Source organism: Camellia sinensis, chromosome 2 (assembly GCF_055761805.1).
Source record: "Camellia sinensis isolate YWXY chromosome 2, ASM5576180v1, whole genome shotgun sequence".
Taxonomy (NCBI): domain Eukaryota; kingdom Viridiplantae; phylum Streptophyta; class Magnoliopsida; order Ericales; family Theaceae; genus Camellia; species Camellia sinensis.
Genome location: NC_138962.1, coordinates 194,103,636 through 194,125,872, shown reverse-complemented (window position 1 = coordinate 194,125,872; position 22,237 = coordinate 194,103,636). Strand labels below are relative to the sequence as shown.

Genomic DNA, 22,237 nt, shown 5'->3' with positions numbered 1-22,237 from the left:
ACCAGTTGAAGATTTGCAGTGTCTGAATCCTCGAGAAGGGTCGACTCAAGCTCAGGTGCTCAGACCCCTGGTGCAGCCTAATGAGAGAACTCAACCCTTTCATGTCGATGAGTTCAATCCGACTGCAGTGAAAATTGCAAACCTTGAGAAGCAATTCAAAAGGGCACAGAGCCTTAACTCCATTCCTGGTATTGAGGATGGGCACACCGAGGCTACCATCCGGCTCCCAGACAGATTCAAAATGCCATATATCGACCGTTTCGACGGGTCTGGAGATCCAATGGTACATATCCGACTCTTCTTAGATGTCCTGAAGCCGATGGGTCTGACTAAGCCACAGAAACTCTCTCTGTATGGAAGAACCATGTCGGGTGTAGCAGCCACTTGGTATGCCAAATTGGAGGATACAGTGAAACAAAACTGGGAAGAACTGGCTGAGGCCTTTGTTGATCAGTATTCTTACAATACCCAAGTTGAAACGACCATCCAGGAGCTTGAAGCAACCTGCCAGAACCCAACAGAGCCTTTTGTGGAATTCGTTGTAAGGTGGAGAGCAAAGGCAGTGCAAATGACAGATCGTCGCCCTTCTGAGAAGGATCAAGTGCAGATGATGGTGCGAAACCTCGAGCATGATATGTTGCAAAAGTTGATAGTCGCTCCACTATTCACTTTCAAAAATTTGCATGAACTGGGGGTTCAAGTCGAGAATGCGTTCAACAGTGGGATCATTCCCAGGACAATGGAACTGACAAGCAGGGTGATTTCAGGGAGTACCAATGCTGGTAGTAGCGCTAGTCCCAAACCCACCGAAATCAATACAGTCGCCACAGCCGACCCTTTTGCCAAACCAAGCCTACAAACAGCTGGCCCAGCCCGAGCTCAGGGCAGAACTTTCGCCCCCCTCTATTGGAGCCTGACTAGCACACTAAAAGCCTTGATGGAAAAAGGGCATCTCAAACCCCTCGATCCTCAACCTCTTCCCGACCCACTCCCAGCCAGACATAACCCCGCCAAGTATTGTATGTACCATCAGCAGCGCGGTCATGGCACCGACCGTTGCTATCGCCTTCGTCATGAGGTCCAAAATCTCATCGACAACCGGACGATAGCTCCACCTTCAGACCCTAATGACCAAACATCTCCTGCCTACCTCAATCACATCCATATACTGCCATCCACCTTTGACCCCAGCATATACATCACCCCGGCCCATCTACCCAAGCCTGAGGTGTTTATCCCAGAAAGCATGGACTTATGCATGATGGGTGCACCTGAACCTCAACCATCTCAAACCCGTGAACCCACTACTTCTGAGTTGATGGGAATGATTAAAGATCTTCAAAGAACCGTGACGGATCTGGCCTCCGGGACATTGGCTCCATCATCGACCACACCACATACCGGGAACTTCATGTCAAAAGGCTCCCCGATGTTGGGACGGGCTGCATTTGAGGAAGGCCAATCCCTTGGAAAAGTGGAGGCGAGTGGAAAGAACAAGGTAGGGGCGGGTATGGATCCCCATGAACATCTTCTGTCCGTTGTTGAGGCTTTGAAAGCCGAAGGACTGAACAAACAACAAGTGCTTGCAGTGATTGCAAAAACTGTGGATAACACTTTCGCCACTCAGAATGAGAGCAGTCCGAATCAAAGGGAACATCGGGGGAAGGGCAATCATACCAGAGACGATCCTGTTATCTCTAATCCTCCACTCGGAAGAGATCGGCAAACTAGGCCAGCACCTGCCAATCCCTTTGCTGGTGCGCCCAGTAAAAATCCACAAGCCTTGAAGTACCAACCCCGAGGTCGGAGGGTCTTCCATGCCCTCTATATGCCTTTGTCCAAAGCTCTCCAAATCCTTGTTGGACAAGGCCATCTCAAACCCCTTGAGCCTCGGCCTCTCCCGAACCCTCTTCCGGCTACACATGATACTACCCAGTACTGCGCGTACCATCAACAAACTGGTCATACTACCAACGCCTGCTTCCGTCTTCGCCATGAAGTACAGGATCTATTTGACAATGGAGTCATCCCCGCACCAGGTCCTGCAAAATCTATCGGCAATTGATCAGTGAACTTGTAGGGGATAATGTGATGTGATTGGAGGGATGAACCACCTGCGGGCAGCGCTCAGTTTATTCCAGATATGGTGGATGGCATGCACTGTTTTGAGCATTGGCGAATGCCGGTTTCCGACTCGGGTATTAGGTCAGTCTTGTTGTTTTGTTTCGAGTCTGTCTTTTTGTTTTGAGTCAGTCTCTTTTTATTTTGGATCTGTCTTGTTGTATCGAGTCAGTCCTATTGTACAGGAGTCGGGTGATTCCGGAGGGTGTTACCTCGGGCGTCACCATTTTGTTTTGTGTTTGTCTTTTCGTTTTGTTTTGAGTCTGTTTCTGCCAGGGAGTCGGTTGTACCAACAGATTTGAATGAAACAGCAGTAATTTTTGCACTTCTATGTTCGCTTCTGCCGTGTGCTAGTTGTGACGGAATCTGAATGAAATAGCAGTGCATTCCACCTGCTCTCTTGTGCCCCAGAATCATTGCATTGACCTAAGTTTTTCAAAACTTTTTGAACACTGCAGTGAAAACGAAGAGGAAGGAATTCCTCGGGATTCGCAAAACTTTGATCATTTGAGAGAAAGAGAGGCATGCTAAGCCCTTAATGAATGGAATCATGCTTGTTAGCGTGAGTACTGAGAAGGACCCTGGCTTGATCCAGACTGGTTTCACACTACCTTCAGCGCGAGTGATTTGTCGCTTTCTTAAAAACTTTCAAAAACAAAATGTTTTGCGCGGTCTTGCGAAGACCTGTGTGGAATCGCTCTTGAGATTGTGCAGCCTAGGATTGCTCTCAGCCTCGAGACTCAACCCCTTCGCTTCCAAACCTTGAACTTGAAATCAGAAGGTTCGACGGTCAACTACGATGTGAGGCCTGTGTGGCTAGATTTGAAGTAACCCTCGAACAAGAGGCCAGGAAAGTCAGGTCAAGAAGATCAGATCTCATCAGAAGAAGCTTACAAAGCAAAGCAGCAGCCATTCTCCTGGATTCAGATGACTCCAGGATCTCAAAACCATTTGGCATGGGCTTACTATACTTTTACCCTTGAGAGGCTCGCTGGGCCGAAAACCCGGAAGGGCGACCCAGGCAAAAGTTAGAGCAAGAGAAAAATACAAAAAAAAGAAGAAGCAAAAAATGCAAAAAGAAAAAAAAGGGAACAAAAAAGAAAGATGCAAAGAAAAGAACGAAAAAAAATCAAAAAACGAAAAAGAAATGAAAAGAATTGAGAAGAAAAGAAGAACAAAGCTCGCAAGGTCGAAAACCCGCAACGGGCGCCTTGGCAAAAGTTAGAGCCTAAAAAGGAGAGGTTAATACCCGAGTGTACCTTAACCCCGAACTACGTGAGGCTTGATTCCCATCTTTGGGATACGTAGGCAACTTCATTCTGAAGTCCAGCCGTAAAACACTTCAAACTCAATCATGTCCATGTAATGGTTCTGATAATCTTTGCCTTCTCTATATCTGAGAGTCTAGTTGCGTTCGTCGCTCTGAGGACTGACTACAATACACTACGGTGCCATTCAGACAAGGGGCAACTTTCCGTTGCCATTCAATGCACCGCGGTGTCATTCAAACAAGGGGCAACTTTCCGTTGCCATTCAATGCGCTGCGGTGCTATCCAAACAAGGGGCAACTTTCCGTTGCCATTCAGAACGCCGCAGTGCCATTTCAAACAAGGGGAAACATTCCGTTGCCATGCAGTGTCCTTCAGACAAGGGGCAATTTTCCATTGCCATGGATCCGAGGTTGCGCATCTCAAGAGTAGGTCCCATGCTCGTTGAGCAGTGGTCGTTTGCGAAAATAATTTTTGAGAATTTTTGCTGAGGTTGACTAATCTTCTCGAAAAGTATTCCATTTTCAAAACTGGACCATTTCTTGGACCCAAAAAAGGAAAACTCTCAGTGCTCACTGCCTAACTTGCATGATTTTAAATCAGAAAATTGAACAAGTATGTTAATCTAACTCTCATTTTGGTCAAAATTCTTTTTAGGAGAAAACTAAAACTAAAAAATGGTCAAAATGATGAACTACGGGCACAATTGAGTCAGGCTTCCTGTCTTTTCCCCATTGCCAACATACTTGCCAGAAAGGCCACTCTACCCGCCAAAAAAAAAAAAGGGGGGTGACCGAAGTTAACAACAAAGGGCTGAAAGCTCTCTCATCCTCCAAGCAGCGAGGTATCAAGCCGAGTGCGAAGCACGAATTGGAACGGATCAAGATGCTCCATTCCCTCATCCGGCGCATCGACAGATGTCACCGAAGGAAATAGTCGCGAGCTGATTATGTTGGGCGTAAGCCCGCAACTTCCTGTTCATCCATCAACCACCCAGGGGAGGGATGAAAAACGAGAGATTGAAGAATAGAGAGATGTACGATGAGAGAAAAAGTGAGAAAGGGGCTTTTTCAGAAAAAAACAGAGCTTGAGGGCCGAGTGATGTGAGAACCACAAATAAGAAAGGGTGGGAAACACTACCCGGCGAAACAGGCTCCCTGTGCACGTCTGTGTGTCGTGTCTTTTGTTTTGTGTCTCGATTCTTGCTTTGGGTCGTTTCGAGTGTTACTCGACGTGTCTAGGTTGTGTGTCTTTTACTTCCCTGTTGAGTCGTTTTGCTGTGTGCAGTCGTAGGATCAATACCCGGTCGAGAGCTCATTTATCAATTTCATTTCAATCGCGCTGTTTAGCGTATCGCACTGTTTAGTGCATTTCAATCGCGCTGTTTAGCGTATCGCACTGTTTAGTGCATCTCAATCGCGCTGTTTAGCGTATCGCACTGTTTAGTGCATTTCAATCGCGCTATTTAGCGTATCGCACTGTCTAGTGCATTTCAAAATCAATCGCACTGTTTAGCGTATCGCACTGTTTAGTGCATTTCAATCGCGCTGTTTAGCGTATCGCACTGTTTAGTGCATCTCAATCGCGCTGTTTAGCGTATCGCACTGTTTAGTGCATTTCAATCGCGCTGTTTAGCGTATCGCACTATCTAGTGCATTTCATTTCAATCGCGCTGTTTAGCGTATCGCACTGTTTAGTGCATTTCAATCGCGCTGTTTAGCGTATCGCACTGTTTAGTGCTTTTCAATCGCGCTGTTTAGCGTATCGCACTGTTTAGTGCATCTCAATCGCGCTGTTTAGCGTATCGCACTGTTTAGTGCATTTCAATCGCGCTGTTTAGCGTATCGCACTGTTTAGTGCATTTCAAAATCAATCGCGCTGTTTAGCGTATCGCACTGTTTAGTGCATTTCAATCGCGCTGTTTAGCGTATCGCACTGTTTAGTGCATCTCAATCGCGCTGTTTAGCGTATCGCACTGTTTAGTGCATTTCAATCGCACTGTTTAGTGCATTTCAATCACGCTGTTTAGCGTATCGCACTGTCTAGTGCATTTCAAAATCAATCGCGCTGTTTAGCGTATTGCACTGTTTAGTGCATTTCAATCGCGCTGTTTAGCGTATCGCACTGTTTAGTGCATCTCAATCGCGCTGTTTAGCGTATCGCACTGTTTAGTGCATTTCAATCGCGCTGTTTAGCGTATCGCACTGTCTAGTGCATTTCATTTCAATCGCGCTGTTTAGCGTATCGCACTGTTTAGTGCATTTCAATCGCGCTGTTTAGCGTATCGCACTGTTTAGTGCATTTCAATCGCGCTGTTTAGCGTATCGCACTGTCTAGTGCATTTCAAAATCAATCGCGCTGTTTAGCGTATCGCACTGTTTAGTGCATTTCAATCGCGCTGTTTAGCGTATCACACTGTTTAGTGCATTTCAAAATCACTCGCGCCATTTTGGGCATCGCACTGTTTTGTGCAATTTACATTCCGCGCTGTTTTACGCATCTCAATCGCACTTTCTTGTGCATTTCGAATCACTCGCACTGTTTAGTGCATTTCAAAATCACTCGCACCATTTTGGTATCGCACTGTTTTGTGCATTCACCTTGCTCGTACTGTTTTGTACACCTTTAGCATCGCACTATTTTGTGCATCTGTTTAGCACTGTTTTGTGCATTCACTCTGCATCGCGCTGTCTTGTGCACTCCCCGGTCTAGGAGACCTTAAATCCTCCGGTCTGCGGAGACCTTAAATCCTGCATCTTTATTCGCACTATCTTGTGCACTCCCGGTCTAGGAGACCTTAAATCCTCTAAAGGTGCAATTCCTTTGGTGTTTGTCGTGCCCGAACGACTTCCGGTGGTCTAGTATAGCCACCTACCTGTGTTTGCAGTGAGTTCCTAGGAGACCAACTGCGACGGTGGAAACTAGAGTTCGAATGGTTTATGCCTAGAACGCAAAGGTTCGGAATTTCCGAGACTAAAGTCTGGTTTAAATACCCAGAGGCGCGTCCTCGGCTTGAAATCTGTATGGAAGCCCCATAGGTTGAGATAGCATGTATGCACCTCAATTCTGGATACTGAACCAACCTAGTCTGTCACCCCGTTGGAGAATAGGGAAAGCTGCGACCTTGGTCAGGAAGAAAAGTAGTACCTGCAGTTCAACCAAGAAGGAGCGAAAGATCCCCAGCAGCATGAGGTAAGTCATTGCCAATTGCCCCTGTAAGGTACCTTTACCTCTTAGCCATTATATTGCATTTTAGCCACTACATTACAGTGCATTGCATGAATCCTCAACTTTCAAAACCGGCTTCGCGTAGCGTATAAGTCCAACTTTCAAAACCGGCCTCGCGTAGCGTATAAGCCCAATCTTCAAAATCTTCTTGCATATCATTTGCATTTTGCCCCTGCCTGCGGGCATGCCTGCGGACACATCTTTGTCTATCTTGTCTGTTTGTCTAAGTCTTCGGCCTTGTCAAAAATGGGTCGTCTCTGGGCTTTGACATTCACTCCCGTCACTTGTGACTTCCGAGTTCTGTCAAAGAGGGGCAACTGTAGACACCCCATTTTTGACCGACCTTAAGACTCAGACGTCACCGATTGAGTGCTTGGTGATGTTGCATAATGTGCTCGTTCAGAAGTTTCAGAGTCGCGGCCGTGAGCCCTGCCTCCGGACTTCCGAACCTTCTTCTGTGCCTTGTCTCGGTTTGCGAGCCAGACTCGATTTTCGCTGTTTCTTTTCCTGAGGGGAGAGAGAGGTCCCGTAGACCATCTCTCAATGTCCGTAGGCTACATTTGCTGGCCGTAGGCCATTTTGCCCATTTCGGAGTCCGGTTTCCGGTTTTCGGAGCCGTCAGGCCGTGTACCTCGGTTCGGGACCGCTTAACCATCTCCGTTTGTTATGTTTTTTGGCATACTTCCTATTTAATCCCTTTTGAGGGACACTGGGGTCTGAGAAACCCACTTCGTGGCCGAACGCCACTTTCGGTGCTTAACAGCCCATTTCGGGACCCCGAACTACGTGTTTTGGTCCCCGAGCATTCGTTTTGCAACGATTTTTGTTCATTTTTGGCAGGTACCTCTGTTTTATCACTGGAGAGGTCACTGAAGGGTGGGAGGCCAGCAATTGTTGCAGCAACCAGTTATCTCTCCTCCGGAGCCTCCCGGCGCCCGTTTTTCCAACTTCCGGGCTAATGTTGAACACCCTAGGGTTAGTGTTGCCAACTTTCAACCACATATCTGAGATCTACACACATGGGAGGCCCCTAAAAGTTGGTGGCCGGCCATTAAGGTTACCTGACCCTTTTGACCCCTTTCTTCCGGGCTAATGTTGAACCCCTTGGGCCCACATTCCTGAACTTTCAACCACATATCTGAGATCTACACACATGAGAGGCCACTAAAAGTTCATGGCCGGCCAGTAATTCAAATTGACCCTTTTGAACCCCTCTTTCCGAGCTAATGTTGAACCTCTTGGACCCACTTTCTTGGACTCTTAACCACATGGTTGTGTTGTACACACATAGGAGTACCTCCCCAGTTGCTGGCCGGCCAGAAAATCTCATTGAGCCTTTTGACCCCTAGCCGGCCGGCTAGGGGGTGTGGCCGGCCGGCCACCTGCAACAAAAGTGATAGGCCGGCCGTGTTCCTTGCACTGTGCACTTTACAGCTGTGGGGCAATATCCCCCAGACAAAATATTTATCCGGGGGATATTTTGTGGGGGAATTTTGCTCTCCTTTTCCCCCACCTTTACACCCCCTTTTGAACCCTTATAACCAGCTGGTGGCTTCACTTACAAGGGTTGGAAAAATTCTCCTTCAAGCCTCCATACACAACTCCATCTCCATCCTTCTCAATTCCTTGAAAAACCCTAAGTCCCTAACCATCATTCCTTCTACACCACCAAGCTCTACCACCACCACCTCATTTCCAGAAACAAGGAAGGTTTTTCAAAGGTCAAAGAAGCTGCAAATTCATCCAAGAAGCAACAAAAGTTTGAGTCTTCAAGGGTAAGTAATGCTTTTACCCTTTTGACCATTTTTCTTGATCTATTTGTAAGCCTCACTTGCTTTTTGTTTCAAGCTCCGGCCCTAACTGAAAAGGGCCCTCTTTTGAGGTCATCTTCACGTTTCATTAAGGGCTCAACCCTGTTTGAGCCCTCCATGACACACTTGCTTCATTGATCCTCTTGTATGTCATAATTTTGCATGCTATTTTTGACCCATGAGAAATTTATTTTCGAGCATGTTGTAAACTGATATTAGGCTTATTTTCGAGCATGCTATTTTGGACATTTTACAGTTCTGAAAAAGTTCTTATTTTGGTCCATAATTCATGTTTCATTTAGGTCCTTTCATGGTTTGGGGCTTCCATAGGTCACTTCATGTTATATCCCTCTTTTATTCCCCATTCTTGCATGTTTAGTTAGCCTACCATGCTTTTGTTTTTGGTCATTTTACAGTTCTAGAAAAGTGCTTATTTTGGTCCATTATACATGTTTTATTAAGGGTCTTTGGCTGTTTGGTGATTATTTTGTATACCTCATGTTATAGCCACTTTTGAGCCTTATTTTGCATCACATTTCTATCATGTTTGTATACTGATTTTGAGTCTGCCATATACTGTAAATATTCATATTTTTGGTCCCTCTTCAGTGTTGTAGAAGGAAATTTTTCAGTTTGGGTTTTGCTTATATCACTTGCTTCATTACCCATCTCTTGGTTTGCGTGCACATATCATCGCCTCGGTTTGCGTGCCCGTGTGCACGTATTTCGAGACACATATCATCGCCTCGGTTTGCGTGCCTGTGTGCACGTATTTCGAGGCACCTCATTTTCATAGCATTTCATCATTACCTCGGTTTGCGTGCCCGCGTGCACGTATTTCGAGACACATATCATCGCCTCGGTTTGCGTGCCCGCGTGTACGTATTTCGAGACACATATCATCGCCTCGGTTTGCGTGCCTGCGTGCACGTATTTCGAGACATGTCATTTTCTCGGTTTGCGTGCCCTCGTGCACGTATTTCGAGGCACCTCATTTTCATAGCATTCTGCCATTTTCTCGGTTTGCGCGCCCGTGTGCACGTATTTCGAGGCATCTCATTTCCATAGCATTGTGTATGTTAGGATTGTATCTTAGTTGCATATTGCATCGTGTTCGGAATAGGAGTTAGCCCGGGCACGGGAAACGAGGTACATTTCGTACTTCGAGTGACGGAATGTGTCTCAATTCCCCAGTCACCGACACTCCAGATTATCCATGATGGAGTTAGGTTTTAGCTGTAGTTTCATGTGCATTCATCCTATATTGAATTGTGCATTTCGACTCCTCGGCCATCATGCCTCGGTATGCGTGATTGGTGGCACGAGGATCGAGACATGCATATATCTGTGCAAATACATTGCTATGCCCCTTTCTTGCTCTCTGTTGCAGCAAAACGAAGAATTAGCAACCTTTTGGGGCTTGGCACGCATTTCAAGAACAGGTGTAAACAGAGGCTAATTGGGGCATTCCGGTGGATTTCCGCGCAAGACAATCCGGACATGCATCATCCATCAGAAGCGAAGCAGTCCCTGGCTTGCACGCCAGTTTTATTTTCTTTCTTAGTTAATTCATTAATTAGGATTTTGTAATATTTTGGACTGTAATATTCTTTTATTTGGGACTGTATATTTATTCGGACCCTCTGAGCGAGGGCATAACTGTAATAAGTGTGCGTGAGTGTGTTGTATGTCTTCCAACCCCACGTCTTTCTCCCTTTTATTTACCTGCTTATGATGGTTAGATTAGGGCATGTTTAAATCAGCATACAGTATGACAGCATGTTTGCATCATTCATCTGTATTGCATGCACCGGGCTCGGCGCATCATACTAACTGCATTGTACTTTCAATTCCAAATTGAATACATGATAGTTGTAGCATTTCATATGCCATCTTAGAATAGCCGAGCCTGCTATAGTTGCATTTTGCATGTGTTGCATTAGGCATTTTTGTATACTTAGGATCATGCATGATTTCTAATAAATTCCTATTTTGGCTTGGAGTACTCGGTAAGTTTTATGCTTTAGCATCGTTGCATGCGTGTGAGTGATTGCCATGATAGCATACTTACCATGAGGCTATGTGCTTATGTGATATAACTGCCCGAGTGCCTGTGGGTGAAGGTTGAGTTACTTAAATTGGAACAAATCATTGACTGTGAGTTTTAAGCCCACTAGATAGTGGCAAAATCATGTTTTCTAAGCCCACCTGAGGGTGGCAAATCCACGTCTTAGCCTACTTGCGGGTAGCACCATCAAACCATTTTCAAATAAACAAACATGAAATGTTTTGTTCCAATTCAGGCGACCCAGTCTATACTTGTATGCTGTGCGCATCACATAGTAACCTAGGCTAATAAACCGGAATAAGAACTCACAATGTTTTCAAAACTAGATATCATGGTTAGTAGAGGCCGGTCTAAGACCGGGCGAGCGGGGGTGCTCACGAAGTGACCTTCCCCAATCGTACCCAAGTTCCCGAGCCGAGGCAACTTTGGTGATGACGGACACGTGGCCTTTTGGCACCGAGTCAGGGTTTCCTAAATTTCCCAAAATAAAATATTTAGGTGGCGACTCTGTATCTGGCAAAGCAGTCCATGTTTGGCACTACTTTTTCAAAAAATCAGTTTCTCAAAACAATTTGCCGGATTTGGACTCTTTGGTTCAGATTAAGAACCACGACATTTTAAGAGTCCGAGCTGTAGTGACCCCAAATGAACAGAACGGGAGCTTAACCCTCCCGGGGCGTTCGGGGACGTCTACACCACACACGAGTCCATATGAGCTTAGGATATCCTAGTAAGAAGTATGGGCATTCTATCTGCATGTATAAGTGTGTGTTTATTGAAAGTGAAAGCTAAATCTGATTATAACCACAAGATATGGAAACAAATGATCTGAATGTTGTAAAAGGACTATTTGCCTATGTTCATAATGTTCCGTTTACCTATAGCAAATGGAAAATACGAGAAGTGTTGGAACAGTTGATTCATCTGAAGCCCAAATGAACAAAATGGAACAGATGCTTGCAGCTCTGACCGAGGTAATAATGCAACAACAGAGGCAACAACCTTTACCTCCCCTGCCTCCACCGGTACAAGTTGAACCGAACAATAATGACATTATCAACTTGACTCAAAATTTTATGAAAATGAAGCCACCCACTTTCCTTGGTGGCATTGACCCAATGAAGGAAGAAATATAGCTACTTGAGATGGAAAAATTATTCGAGGTCTTTCCTTGCTCTGGGACTCAAAAGGTTCTTTTGGCCACCTATCTCTTAAAGGATGAAGCCCGTAGATGGTGGTTGCTAGTCCGGAATAGTAATTAGAACATGACATGGGCTTAATTCAATACAATTTTCTATGACAAGTACTTTCCACAGTGCTTTTGGGACCGAAACGTTTTTAAATTTTAGGAACTCCAGCAAGACAGAATGTCCGTAGCTAAGTACGAGGCTAAGTTTACTGAGTTAGCCAGATTTGCATCTCATATGGTGGACACGGATTATAAGAAAGCCTGCAAATTTGAGGGTGGATTGGATTTAGATATACTAGATCGAGTAGGAGTCTTCAGCCTATCTATGTATGTGAATATATTAGATAGAGAATTGATGGAAGAAGCCATTTTGGCAGCTAAGAAACAAACTTTTGTTCCAACAAGTTAATGGAAGGGCAAAAGATCAGGGTCTAATTTCAAAAGAGGTTGGTCATTCTCAAAGAAGCAAAATACGGGATCTTACAGTAGCTCAAGCTAAAGTAGTGGATCTGTACCAACTTGCTCATAATGTGGTAGGAAACACAAGGGGGTTTGTTATCGAGCATCAGGTGCCTATTTCAGGTGTGGTAAAACCGGCCATATGATGAGAGATTGTCCCTTCAGACTCGAAAATACCAATCACCCTGTAACAAGTTCACCCAGATCCGGTTCAGCATCAAGAATGAACACAAAAGCTAACACCAGGAAGAAAACCTTAAAACAGGGTCGAGTATTTGCTCTTGTGCCTGGTGATGTACAGAACACCGAATCTGTGGTGTTAGGTATAATTTCTATCTATGCTCAGAATGCTTATGTGCTGATTGATTCTAGTTCCACGCATTCATTTGTATCACATGCTTTTTCTCAAAAATTAACTAGATCGTTAGAACCTATGAACTGTTTAGTATCTGTGTTTACACCGACTGGGGGTTCCATGATATGTGCTTATGTTTATCCAGCATGTGATATTGTAATTGGTGAAATGAAATTTTTTATTGATTTGCTGCCCCTGAGCATTGATCATTTTGATTGTATTCTGGGTATGGATTAGTTGACTAAATATTGTGTCACCATTGACTGTGCAAGTAAATTAGTTATGTTTAGACCACTTGGTATGCTTGAATTTGTTTTTACTAGAAATGGGTAGTTCTTCCACCATATTTAATTTTTTTTATGAAAGCCAGAAAATTATTGAGAAAAGGTTGTCGGGGTTAATTGTGCAGTGTCATGACTATATCTTCAGATAGTACCAGCGTGGAAACTATTCTTGTGGTTTATGAATTTCCTGATGTGTTTCCTAGTGACCTACCCGAAAACCTAATTGATAAGGAAATTGAGTTTACCATTGATGTAGTACCTGGAACACAACCTATCTCTAAAACTTCATATAGAATGTTGACTTCTAAACTGAAAGAATTATAAGTTCAACTCCAGGAACTCTTAGACAAAAAATTTATCCGTCCGAGTACCTCGCCTTGGGGAGCCCCAGTGTTGTTTGTTAAAAAGAAAGACGGATCATTGAGACTATGTATTGACTATGGTGAGTTGAATAAAGTAACCGTAAAGAGCAAATATTCATTACCCGAATAGTTGACTTGTTTGACTAACTTCAGGGAGCCCAAGTGTTTTCTAAAATTGACCTTAGATCCGGGTATCACCAGTTAAAGGTCAAGGCAGAAGACATAGAGAAAACTGCATTCAGAACTAGATATGGAGACTATGAATTTTTGGTAATGCCATTTAGGGTAACTAATGCACCTGCAGCGTTCATGGATTTAATGAATAGAGTGTTCAAATAATTTCTGGATGAATTTATTCTTGTTTTTATTGATGATATCTTGATTTACTCCAAAAGCATGGAAGAACATAAGAATCATTTGAGATCTGCCTTATAGATTTTGAGGGAAAAGAAATTATATGAAAAATTCTCTAAATGTGAATTTTGGCTTGACAATATGGCGTTCTTGGGACATGTAATCAACAAGGATGGTATCTCCGTTGACCTACAGAAAATTGAAGCTATTGTGGACTGGCCAAACTGACAAATGTAACAGAAGTTCGAAGTTTTCTAGGACTTATAGGCCATTATCGCAGATTTGTAAAAGATTTTTCCAAACTTGCTCTACCGCTCACTTAATTAACACAGAAAGCTACATCATTTGATTGGACTGATCAAAGAGAGACTGTTTTCCAAGAGTTAAAGACCAGGTCAGTAATTGCACCAGTTTTAGCTTTGCCTAATGGTACTGATGGGTTTCAAATTTACAGTAATGCTTCCTACAAAGGTTTGGGGTGTGTTAATGCAAAATGGAAAGGTAATTGCCTATGTTTCTCGACAACTCTGACCATATGAAAAGAATTACCCGACTCATGATCTTGAATTAGCTGCTGTAATTTTTGCTTTAAAAATTTGGCGCCATTATCTGTATGGAGTGACTTGTGAAGTATACACAGATCATAAAAGCTTAAAAAATTTCTTCACCCAAAAAGAGCTGAACATGAGACAAAGGAGATAGTTAGAGTTGATCAAGGACTATGATTTACAAATTTTGTACCATCCAGGGAAAACAAATACCGTTGCGGATGCATTGAACCAGAAGTCTAGTGGGAATTTGTTATGCTTGGTCGCCGGTCGGAAAGAGTTATTATGTGACTTGGAGAAGAATGAAATTGACGTGGGTTTGCGTGAACAAGGTGGAATTTTAGCTGCTATTTCTGCCCAACCCGCAATTATTGAAGAGATAAGAGATAGGAAATTGCAAGATGCATTTCTGAAAAAGATTGTAGATGAAATTAACTCAAAATCGAGGCCGAGATTTGTACTTGACAATAATGTGTTGAAATTTCAGAATCTCTTTTGTGTACTAGATTGTTGTGATTTGAGAAAACGTGTTATGACTAAAGCTCACAATTCTAAGTTTGCTATGCATCCGGGAAACACAAAGATGTATCACGACTTGAAACAGAACTTCTGGTGGCCAGGAATGAAAAAGTGCATTGCAAATTTTGTGGCTAGATGTTTACATTGCCAGCAAGTTAAAGCCAAACATCAACGACCTACTGGTTTGCTACAGTTGCTTCAAATACCATAATGGAAATGAGAACATATCACGATGGACTTTATTGTGGGATTACCTTGCTCTTCTCGAGGTATGGATTCTATCTGGGTTATAGTTGATTGTTTGACTAAATCTGCCTATTTTCTGCTTGTTAAAACTATTTATAATGCGAACAAGTTAGCTAACATGTATGTGAATGAAATTGTGAGATTGCATGGTGTATCAGTATCTATTGTATCTGATAGAGATTCGAAGTTTATATCAAGATTCTGGCAGAGTTTGCAACAGGCTTTAGGAACCGAATTACGATTGAGTAGTGCCTACCATCCACAGACAGACGGTCAATCTGAAAGAACCAATCAAACTTTGGAAGATATGCTGTGAAAGTGTATGTTGTATTTCCAAGGAAATTGGGAAACTTACTTTCCTTTAGCCGAGTTTGTATATAATAACAACTATCATTCAAGTATTAGAATGCCTCCTTATGAAGCTCTGTATGGAAGGAAATGTCGTTCTCCTATCTGTTGGGCTGAAGTAGGTGACAGACCATTGTTGGACCCAGAACTTGTGCAGGAAACCACTAAAAACGTGAAATTGATTCGACAGAGATTAAAAACCGCACAAAGCCGCCGAAAGAGTTATGCAGATGTCCATAGGAGAGACAGAAAAATATGAAGTCGGGGATCATGTGTTCATAAAAGTAATCCTGTGAAAGGGCAAACACAGTTTGGGATAAAAGGCAAGTTAGCACCAACAGACATCGGGCCATATGAAATTCTTGAGAAGATTAATTCGGTAACATATTGAGTAGCTTTACCACCAGTCATGGAACATATGCACAATGTTTTTCATGTCTCTATACTTCGGGATTATTTAATAGATACACCACATGCGATTGAACCGACTCATGTGCTTCTGCAAGATGATTACACGTACGAGGAAAGGCCAATGCAAATTGTTAATCGCCGAATCAAAAGATTGAGAAACAAGGAAATCCCATTAGTGAAGGTTGATTGACAGAATCACGGGGGAGCATATGCAACTTGGGGGATAGAAGAAGACATGATGAGAAGATACCCTGAGTTGTTTCCTTTGAATTCGGTATTCTTCTAGAAAGAAGGTAATTCGAGTTTATAGGACCAAACTTTTTAAGAGGGGAAGGCTGTAATAACCCCGACCCATGATTGACGTTAATCCATGTTTAGTTATGCCTAATAAATAATTAAAGTGAAATTTTACATCATATGTTGCCTTATGTGTGTTTGTATCTGTTTAACGTAGAAAGATATGTTCGTGTTTCCGTTTCAGTTTGTGAATTGAAGTCCTTATCGGCACCCGATTCAGAAATTGACTTGATTTATGTGTTATTTGGGATCTTTGTGCACACGAGTCATCAGAATGCCTTATGCATGTCCCGTTATGGGTCGTCAGAATGCCTTTACGACCATCCTTTTTATGGGCCATCGGATTCGTTAACACTAATGGATGTGCCGTGTACTATGATGTGAAATGTATGAATTTTGAGAATGGAAATGATTAAATATATGAATCTATTTCTGATTCGAAATTTGAATATACATAAGACTCTAATTTTTAACTTTATGATGGACACTATTAATTAAAACCCTTTACTGTGTCATTATTCACTGGATTCCCGTTTACTATTTATATTTTATATGTAGGTGACCAGGCACGTAACCAGGCTTAAGATGATGCCTGAAAAGTTTTGTGTTCGTCAACCACCCTTTGTGCCTTTCGAGGAAGTTTCAGATCATGTCAATTCTGTGACTATATTTTTGTATTTAAGACTTTGGTTCTTTTGTTTTAATTTTGGACAAATTTCTACTTACATGTACAAGTACTTGGAGTGACGTGTATCAACTGTATCTTTTGACATCATACATATCTTTATTAAAGTTTAAGAATATTTGTCTCATGTATGTCTTCACAGTTCAATGGACTATGTATATTTCTGTTGATTGCTTCCGCAACCCCTAATTATATGTTATTACGTTAAGAGGCCTTCGGTAATCCAAAGGTTACTGGCCGGTAATGATACTAAACCTATAGGGGTGAGTTTGGGTCGTGACAAGGGTAAATTCCCCTCTTTCCCAAATATCAACCCAATTGTCAAAATCAACTATTTTGCCACAATATAACCTCATATTCAACCCCATAACCATCTATAACTCATTTACTTAGAAACCCCTCTTTTGATTCTAAACCCAAACCCTAGGTTTGCTCAAAACACTACCAAGTCCCACCATTGTTACACAATGACCAATAACTAAGTTAAAAACCATATGAAAGTGTAGAAAATTCCTACCTTAAAGACAGAAGACAAGCAAACGAAAGGAAAGATGAAACTCCAATGACACCAAAACCAAAGTCAATTCAAATCAAAACGATGCCCTTGAGGTGCTCTATCTTTTTATCAAAGGGAGTAGGGTAGAGAAATCACTAGATCTAGATACAAATGTAGAGAGAATGTAAGTTTAGAGAGAGAGATGGTCTCAACATTAGGGTTTGGAAGGAAATAGATCTGAAAAAGTGATATAAAAAGTCACTTTCGTGATCTGATATATGCATAGTTCGCTCGAGTGCAAGAAGTGACGCTCAAGTATCAGACACAACTAGTTGTTCCGCTTGAACGCAAGAAGTGACGCTCAAGTTCCAAGACAGAATGAAGAAGACCATCACCGTTCGAGCGCAAGAAGCACCGCTCAAGCGTAGGATACATACATTCAGTAGTGTTGCAAACAATAGACCAACACTCGAGGGCAAGAAAAAGCCACTCGAGCTGAGCCTGCACAAGCGCATAAAGAACTGCTCGAGCGTAGAATACACTCGCCCAATAGTTTTGCAAACCTACAAAAGTATTAAGAGTTTGCAGACCCCGCTCGAGTGCAAGAAGCGCCGCTCGAGCAGAGAAATAATATCCTGGGCAAGAAAAGTTTGGAAACTAATCAACCAACCTGTCGGAAACACAACCACAACAACCCAAAAGACAAACTCAAGGGAAAACAAGGAGAATAAGAGATGGACAACAACATTAAACCATGAAACCCGAGCCCGGAATACAATAAAAGTCAGGTCTAAATCGGAATCGCTATATCTCCTAGACCTGGTTCTAGACCTGGTTCAAGACCTGTCAAACAAAGAATACAAGGGACTCATTAAGAATTTTAAGCGGTATGGTTTAGCTTAAGGGCATAATTGTGAATACCTTCGTGGACATATAAGAGGGAGCTATAAAAGCTTTGTTAGTGGACGAGCCAAGCAAGCCGACAGTTTATCTGGTCAGACTGCTTATCTGAATCGGTTTGAGTGATGGGTTAGAACGATCCGAGTGTTTACAATAGTTGGATTATCAGTCAAGTGGGTCAGTAGTGTTTGTGTCATTCAGAAGGGGTGGGACTCTCTCTCATGACCAGCTCACTGAGTTAGCATTGGGTTTGGCACAGAGTGGCCAAAGATTTTTATGGGTTGTGATAAGCCCTAGTGACAATGCTAGTGTTGCATTCTTCAATGCACATAACCAAACTGACTCTTTTCGCTTCTTGCCAAAAGGGTTCTTGGAGAGAACACAAGGCTGAGCCCTAGTGGTGCCATCGTGGGCACCACAAATCGACGTTCAAAGCCACTGTGCTACGGGTGAATTTTTGACACTGTGGATGGAACTCGATTCTGGAGAGCACTGTCCACGGTTTCCCTTTAAATGCTTGGCCACTCTTTAAAGAGTAAAAGATGAACGCAGTGATGCTGACAGAGGGTCTGAAAGTCGCATTGAGATCGAAAAGTGATGAATTTGGACTGGTGGGACGAGAAGAGATTGCAGAAGTTGTGAAAAGTCTTATGAAAGGAGAAGATAGGAAGAAAATTTGCCGGAGAATGGAGGGACTCAAAGATGCTGCTGCGAAGATCTTAAGTAGTGAAGGTTCTTATGTAAAAACACTATTTAAAGTAGCATTCAGGTGGAAAAATCAAAAGAACATTTGAGACCAAATCAGTTATTATTTTGTTCCAGTTCAGTTCACTGCATTTAGTTTTCTTTGTATTGGCTAAATTGTACTGTTGGATTTTACGTATTTAAATTAAAAAAATCATACATAGAAGATGAAATGGATCTTAAATAAATTGCACCACATTTCTTTATGATTGAGTGTTCGGTCAGTTTACGCACACGTCGATTAATTTGAAAATTTACTTAAAGCTCTCCTTCACGTGAATTGAGCAAATCTTAAGTAGAGTGGTGGGCATGGTCTCAATGAGTTAATATCATCTAGCGAGAGTTAAACCTGAAATCTAAGAAGAACACCCCATTAGACCCCAAACAGCACCCACTAAGATAACATGCTATATTGAACTGTTGTAAATCTAATAGCTAATTGATTGACTTGAAGGTGTAATTACAGATGATTCGTGGGTTCATAATCATTTGAAAAGGCTCGTTAATCTAAAATAATTGTTCGAAGTTGTAGGAGATCTGCTATTTCGTATACCCATCTTTGTTTACTTTATTCCGCACCAGAATTATTGCAACGTATGAAGAAAACACTTTTAGTTCAATTTTTAAAAGTTATTTTTCGTAATTTTTTACTTTTAGTAAATTTTTGTTATTTTAAATTTTAGTCAATTTTTTTAGATGCATATGATTCAATAAAAATAATTATAAAAAAGTAAAATATATATAAGTTTTTGTTTTTTATTTTAAATGTACCTAATTTATATGTACTTAAAAAGTAAAATATTTATAAAATAAAAAAAGTTCAATAAAAACAAAAAGTATGGAAAACAAAAAAAATTCTAACTATATAGGGAAATTTTATTATAACACCCTTTAAAAGGGGTGTATTATATGCATTTCTAATTATGATATATTTTTTCTCTTTAGTTATTACTAATTTTCTTATTAGTTATAATTCATGAGATCTTTGATTATATCTCATATGGTGTGTGGTTATGAATTTTTTATTTTATTTTATTTATTTTAATTATGACTCAAAAAGTATAGTGTTATACCATATATTTTTTTTTAAAATAGTTATAAAGTGTATATGGTATACACAATTTCCCAACTATATATTATATTAAAATAGTTATAAAGTGTATATGGTATACACAATTTCCCAACTATATATTATATCAACACGCTTTTAGATGTAAGTAGGGTTGAAAATGATATGAGTCAAACTGAATAGTAGGTTGTTCAAATTTAGTTTGATAATAATGTGCTTAAAATTAAAGTTGTGTTTAAACTTGACTTGTTTATATAACAAGCTGGTGTTGAACGAGTTTTTAACTAAACAAACATGAGTCGAGCTCGAGCAATTTGATTTTTTATAATACATAAAAATTTATCGAATCGAGCAATAATTTATTCAAATTTAATTTTAAAATTTAACGAGTTTAAAATTATACTCAAACTAAACTTATATAAATAAGGGCAAATTATCTGCACCTCTCTTGAGGTTTAACGAAATTACAGATTTCCCCTTGAGGTTTCAAAAATTACATCCGTCCCATTGTAATTAACGCTGTTAGCAGATATAAAAAATGGACTAAAATGCCCTTTTAAAAAATAAGGAAAAATTGTCCACATCCCCTTAAGGTTTAGCTAAAATACAGATTCCCCCTTGAGGTTTAGCTAAATTATAGATTTTCCCCTGAGGTTTAACTAACTTATCATTTTTAAATAACTTATGAAATGTAAAATTAAAATGGAAAAACACTTATCACTTAACAAAAAATTAAGGTTTTAGAGACCAAAATTTAGGGACAAAGTTATTTTTAGGGAATCAAATATTTTTGTTGTAAAAAGTGTCGTCATTATATTTTTAGCAACGAAAATTGAACAGTAGTGATTAGTTATTATCTTTTTGGTATCAATTGTTTTGTCTAAAAAAAAAAAAACCATTTTGAGATCAATTATTTTGTCTCTAAAAGTCTATTTATTATTGATATTTTCAAAAATTTATCATTAAAAGCCTTATTTTTGACTTTTTATAGCGACCTTTTAGCGACTATTCTCATGACGATAGAAATTAGTTGGTAAATATCTTTTGCAGCAAAATTTTCACTTTTAGAGATAAAAAAAATTGGCCTCTAAAATTCTTATATATTGTAGTGTCAGATGGTGAAAATATCGTAAAATTAATAAATAATTAAATAAGTTAAAAACACAAGAAATGACTTGTCAATTTTTTTTTAAAAATATGTTTGGTTTGATTTTTAGAAATTTATTTTTTAAAAAATAAAACAATAATTTAGTCAAGAAATAAAAAAAAAATAAATGTTATTTTTGTATAATTTTATCTTTTGAGTGGTTGGGAATAATTTTTATAAGTTAAATATATTTTTTCATATTTATTTTATTAAATTAGTTTTTATTTTATTTTTAAAATTTTGAAATTTTTTTCTAAACAACAAATCGAACATGGTTCCAAAGAATTAAATTTTTTTTCCATTTAGCATAATTCTTTTTGTAAATTTTATTGATTTATCAAACGGATTTCAGCAGGGGCAAAATCATCTATCAATTTATATTTTGGTGATGTCAGCTAACCATTCTTAATATTTAATTAACAGTAAGAATTAAATTATTATGTGAATATAAATCTTGAAACATAGGATGTAATTTTTAAAATCTCAAAAAAAATCTATAATTAAATGTCAAGAAATGTGTTTTTAATTTGTCCTATAAATAACGAATGGATGTGAAAATATTTTTTAACCACAGAGAATTCATTTAAAGCCAACCTAATGCTTTAATTGATTAAAAATGTGGAAGACAAAGCCAGGCCCAGCAAATTTGTTTTGGATGGCCTATTGATTGGACACCACTGCTATGTGGAGGACAAAGCCAGGCCCAGTAAATTTGTTTTGGAAGACCTGTTGATTGGACACCACTGCTGGACCATGGAAGAGGGCAATATTGTAGACCGAAGGTACACATTTTTTTAATTGGTCCGCATAAGAAAAATAATAAAATGATTTCACCAATAATTCAAGCTAAATCCATTCATTTAATAAATGAGCTTGAATGAGTATGAGTTAAATTGGATATGTTTTTAACAAATGAACCTAATCCATTCGTTTAGGGTGTATTTGTTTAGATGAATTAGACGAGGGAGAATTGTAATCTATCGGATTATTAATTATGAAATACATTATCCGTAAACTATTTGGTTAGACTGGATTTGTATTCTATGTTTGTTTAGTCATGGGATTAGATGTCTGGATTGAACTATTTTTAGTAAATCCAATGTTTGGTTGGACGGACTGGATAATGATAATTGTTCAAAAGACTATTTTACCCTTGTAATTTATAATTTTTATTTAATATATAATTTTAAATTTGTAATCTATAATTTATAATTTATAATTTAACAACACTAAAAAATTTAATTTATTATTTTCAATTAAATTGATTTATAATTTATATTTTTTATTTAATATATAATTTTAAATTAACAACACTAAAAAAATAATTT

At 40.2% G+C, this 22,237-nt stretch overlaps 1 pseudogene; it reads left to right on the top strand.

The window, feature by feature from the left end:
* The first annotated feature begins 14,798 nt into the window (after positions 1–14,798).
* Positions 14,799–18,867, top strand: LOC145819341 (hydroquinone glucosyltransferase-like; annotated as a pseudogene).
* The last annotated feature ends 3,370 nt before the right edge of the window (positions 18,868–22,237 follow it).